Here is a 5243-nt window from a genome sequence, read left to right as displayed (position 1 = left end):
AATTCATATATTAAATCCTAACCCTGGATGCATAGGAGGTGGACCTTTGATAGACGATTAGGTCATAAGGGCAGCACGCTCACGAATGGGATGAGTGCCCTTTAAAGAGACCACAGAGAGCTCCCTCACCCCTTCTAACGTGTGAGTACACAGTGAGATGACAGCCATCTATGAACCAGGAAGTGGGCCCTCACCAGACACATAAGCTGAGGACACCTTGACCTTGTACTTCCCAGCCTCCAGGACTGTGAGAAGTAAGTTGTTTAAGCTACCTAGTCTATGGTATTTTGGGTACAGCAGCTCAAACAGAGTAAGACACCATCTCTTTGATCATCCCTTTAGAGGATGCCTGGCTCTTGGCAGACCCCTGAGTGATACTCCACTCAGGCATTTCTCTTCTGCCTCTGCATCCCTTGAGGGATGGCATTCTAGATGGCTCCACTGTGGATTAGCTGTGTGTCTTTAGGAAAATTGTTTAACCTTTCTGACACTAAAGTTCATCAACAGTGAAAATAAAACGTTGCAGGATTGTTTTAAGAATCAAATGAGAAATTTATGTGAAAGCATTTTATAATGATTACTACATTAGAGGTAAAACCAATGATCGATGTTTGTTTTGAATTTTATTAATTTTTATATATAGAAGCACATTGTTGAAACTTTCCCTATTTCAAAAAAATTCAGTATATCAGGGGACTGAAAGAGAAGCTATTTTATGTACAAATGATGATATGCCTGTGCAGTAAACTGAGGAACTAATATTGACTCCATCCCTACTGTCTGGTAAAACAATTTCACAGCTTTTTCTGTGGAAATTATGAATCTGCTTGTGTGATGACCTTGATAGAGGGGGTGTTTACGTCATCCAGGTGGTCTCCTAAAATACTGGGAAACATTCTAATCCATTTGATTGGCATCTAGGTAAATGTTTCTCGTAAACAGCATTTTTTCTTTTCTTTTTCTTTCTGAACATGGAAAAATACACTTAACATAAAATTTACCATCCTATTTATTTTTGTGTGTATAGTCCAGTGGTATTACATATATTCTCATTCTCGTGTGACATTACCACCATCCATGTCCAGAATTTTTCCATCTTGCAAAACTGAAACTCTATGCCCAGTAAACAACTGCCATTTCCTCCTTCTTCCAGCCCCTGGCAACAGCCATTCTAATTTCTGTCTTTATGAATTTTACTGCTCTAGGTACCTCATATAAGTGGATTCAGTAACTTTCTTTTCTGTGACTGGCTTATTTCACTTAGCATAATGTCCTCAAGGTTCATTCATGTTGTAGCATATGTCTGGATCTCCTTCCTTTTTAAGGCTGAATAATATTCTGTGATGGTTAATTTTATGTGTCAGTTGGACTGGGCCCTGCGGTGCCCAGACATTTAGTCAAACATTATTCCAGGTGTGCCTGTGAGGGTGTTTCTGGAGGACATTAACATTCTCCTATTGGTTCTGTTTCTCTGGAGAACCCTGACTAATACATATTCCGTTATATGCATATACCATTCCTGTAGATATATTTTATTTTCGTTAAAACTGCAGTTTCACCATATGATCTAAAACATTAAAGTAATCTATTTTAGTCGGAAGTTATAGGAAAGCATACACATATCCCTCCTGGACTATTTCCTGTAGAGTTTAAGTATGCTTAACATAGAAAGCCACAATGCTGTTTTGCACATATGAATAATATTTCTACTTAGTTTTCTATATTTAGAGAGGCCAGTTCCACAGTGGCTAAGGTATAGGCTTGGTATGATTGCCTCCATAATATGTCGTATTAGAAGGCACATTGTCATGAATACCAATTTTAATTTACAACAGAAACCCTGGGTGAGAGATTCTAAGGCCTCTAGTTGGAAATATATCTGGAAATTCATTTTGCTATCCTCGTCATAAACCAGCTATCAAATGACTGCCTACCCAAGCCTCCCTCTGGCTTTTGTATCAGCCATCTGGAAGCCACCATGAATCTATCTAAGGAATCTTCTAACCCTCCCCTCTGAAACCGTTATTCCCGATGAGAAGCTGCTGGCTCGGAGAGACAGGCAAGGACTCTTTTTGTCACTTTATATTTATGTGCTTTGTTGTAGTTTAATGGCTCTGAACACCTAAACACCAAGATGACCAGCATCATAGAGATGGCCAACTTGAAAGCATTGTTTTTCAAGAATTCAAAAGCTATGGTTTTAAATTCACCACAGGAAATTGTCTTACAGTTTTTTTTTTTTTTTTTTAAATCACCTATGAATCATTGCAAAAAAGAAACTGTTCTGGGTGTTTGTGAAACTCGTGTTATTTGAACACTAATACTGTCTTGAGGTTTTCTTCTGCCCCATCACAGATACTGTTGGTTGAACTAAGTGATGCTGTTATAGTCATTACTCAACAATGAAAAAGAGGACTTGTGACATCTGAAGAAAATGCGTATTCCTTGTCACTGGTATACATCTGGCTCTTGTGTGCGGCCCTTCATAATCATGACCTCTTCAAGTGCTGTATGGCTGAGCTGGTGGGCTATGATTTTCACTATACATCACCAAGAATTATGTTTCTCCACCCACCCCAGCTGTGGTTGAACTGTTTCTCACCTTCAAGAAGAAATGAACACACAACTCATTATACAAAGCTCAGCACCTGCTACTTACATATTTTTCACATTTAATGTTTTCATCTATCGTGTGTATCTTGTCAGATGAAAAAGTCTTTTGCAAGAGGAAAACAGCTATATATCAGTTTCATCATTTTGCTGATGCCTTGGTTATATTTACTGGTAAGACTTTTCCTCCTTCTCCAAATTTCTTCATATTTTGTGGTGCTGTGGAAAGAGCATTGGTTGAAAACTTCAGAGCCTGGATTCTCACCGTCCCCTGCCAGCATAAGCCATACAACATCGCACATGTCTCTAACTTCATTGTGGTTCTATTCCTCAAATTGGGGGATTAAATATAATTATCTCCAAATCCCTTCTAGTCCCAAAATTCAAATAGCTTATCATTTTTTACTGCCAAAACCAGGGATGGTGGAAGAGAAAGATTACCAGAATGAGTTGCTGCCAGCTGCCAAGATGACAGAGTAGGTGGGGAACCCAGAGTGCTTTCTTTCAGGAGAGTCATTGGCTCCAGGAAGGGCCTCTGACACATTTGCAGAAGAGGTTCCTTCACGGCTCACTGCTCATGCCAGCCACGACTTTATTCCTTTTATGAATACATTAAGTAAGTGGGGTTACTCATGTGTCACCTATATATCAGCCACCTTTCCACTGTGTGCAAACCACGAACAGGACTCAGCACAACATGTTGTTTCCCTCAAGGAGAAAAATCACTCCACAAAGCACGACTGAACAATGCAGACAGCACCTGGAGTTGTCTCCTTTTCATAACCTTTCTTCCCCAGCAAAGTAGTCACTTCTCCCTCCTTTCCTTTCTTTGTTATGCAGGAAACCTAGGTGCCAACCTGAGCTAATTTCTACCTGTAGGTTTATCAAATTGCCTTTTAAATAAAATTGTCTCTGCCCCCAAGGAATTCTCCTACTAGCTGAGAAGAAGGTATTATTTTCCCTGAGTATTACACATACCTCTTCAACTTCTCTGATCCAGCTCAAACCATTTCCAAGTAGAAAAGGATGTGAAAGAAAGAAAGCTACGTTGATAAGACCTCCCACCTATACTTCTGAGGACAGGGCTTCATGCACTATGTGATGGCATGCAGTTTTTAGTCTCTTTCAGATTACTTATTCAAATAAATAAAAATTAATTTGTACAGGCTTAAGAATGAAACTTTCCCCATCTCTACCACCCTGAGAAAAAGGCTTCTCTTAGTCTTAATTTTGAACAAAAATTGGTCTTATCTTACAAATTCCTTTTTAAATACTGAAGAACATTAGTAGAGCATTTTTTATTATCAAGCAGTTGACAATACATTATTTTATATCTTCTTTAACATCACAATAATTATTTCACAACAATCTTATAAAGCTATTACATTTGGTATGCTATTTGGTATTTATACATTTCTAATGAGATTTACAGATTTACTCTGCCAAAGAAATAATGTGATATTTGCTCCCAGCTTCAACACAAGCAGAATACTAATGTAAAGAATGACTATTTTGTCTACCATCCTGTGATAAACTATTGATAATCATAATTGTAAAATAATTCATACATAATGGCAGTGTGTTTCTACTCTATGCGCTGTTTTTTTTTTAATACTATGAAATTAAATTGTGACATAACCTTGCAGAGATGTCAAAATTATACTCTCCTAGTGAAATATATAAGGGGTAAAATAGTACTGTGTCCTTTCACTGAACTGTTAAATAAAGACAGTCTTTTTCTAAAGGAAATATACAAATTGTTTAAACTTATCACTGCAGATTCAACTTTGTCAAAATTTAACAGTTATTTATCTGGTATGTCTAGTATTTTTTAAAGGCATATTGTGAAAAACATTGTTTCATAGTAAAGTGTGGTGACCTAGTCCCTGGGGTCTGGAGCCAGTGGCCTAAATTAATAAATCTTGGCTTTACTCCTAACTAACATGTGACTTCAACTCTTGGTGCCTCAATTGCCTCATCTATAAAATGGAGATAATAATATTATTCTCATCATTGGGTTGTTGTGAAGATTAAATGGTTTAATACATGTAAAATGCTTAGAACAGTGTCAAGAACATAATAAGCGCTCAATAATGGTTAACTGTTATTCTTATTGTTAACATGTCACAAGTCAGGATATTAACATACCGATGTCAGCGCTAAGCTGTGAGCACTCTTGTGATAACAGAAACCAGCTGTATGCTTCATTGCCCACCTCACTAATCACACTTCCCATTCTCCCGCTATTGTTTCTGCTGGTATTCGGTATGCTTATGGGTTTTTTAACCTTTTTTTTTTTCTTTTTGAGATGGAGTTTCACTCTTGTCGCCCAGGCTGGAGTGCAGTGGCACAGTCTTGGTTCATTGCAACTCTGCCTCCTGGGTTAAGGCGATGCACCTGCCTCAACCTCCTGAGTAGCTGGGATGACAGGTGCCTGCCACCATGCATGGCTAATTTTTGTATTTTTAGTAGAGGCTAGTATCAAAATCCTGACCTCAGGTGATCCGCCCACCTTGGCCTCCCAAAGTGCTAGGATTATAGGCATGAGCCACCACGCCTGGCCTAAACTTTTATATATACTTCTATATATAGGGAAATATAGACATACATTTTTAGAAACAGGGTCTCATGAC

General features: G+C 38.2%; 1 long non-coding RNA gene across 1 annotated transcript; it reads right to left on the bottom strand.

The window, feature by feature from the left end:
- Nucleotides 1-2655: 2655 nt before the first annotated feature.
- Nucleotides 2656-3344, bottom strand: LOC110743327. The gene is made up of 2 exons (XR_002522185.2): nt 3052-3344; nt 2656-2829 (listed from the first exon to the last, which is right to left on the bottom strand). It is a non-coding gene; the product is annotated as an uncharacterized LOC110743327 (long non-coding RNA).
- Between the last annotated feature and the right edge of the window lie 1899 nt (nt 3345-5243).

The sequence above is a fragment of the Papio anubis genome, chromosome 3 (genome assembly GCF_008728515.1).
Source record: "Papio anubis isolate 15944 chromosome 3, Panubis1.0, whole genome shotgun sequence".
In the NCBI taxonomy this organism is placed as follows: domain Eukaryota; kingdom Metazoa; phylum Chordata; class Mammalia; order Primates; family Cercopithecidae; genus Papio; species Papio anubis.
The sequence above is the reverse complement of the archived record's forward strand: the minus strand, read 5'-3'. Positions and strand labels throughout refer to the sequence as shown.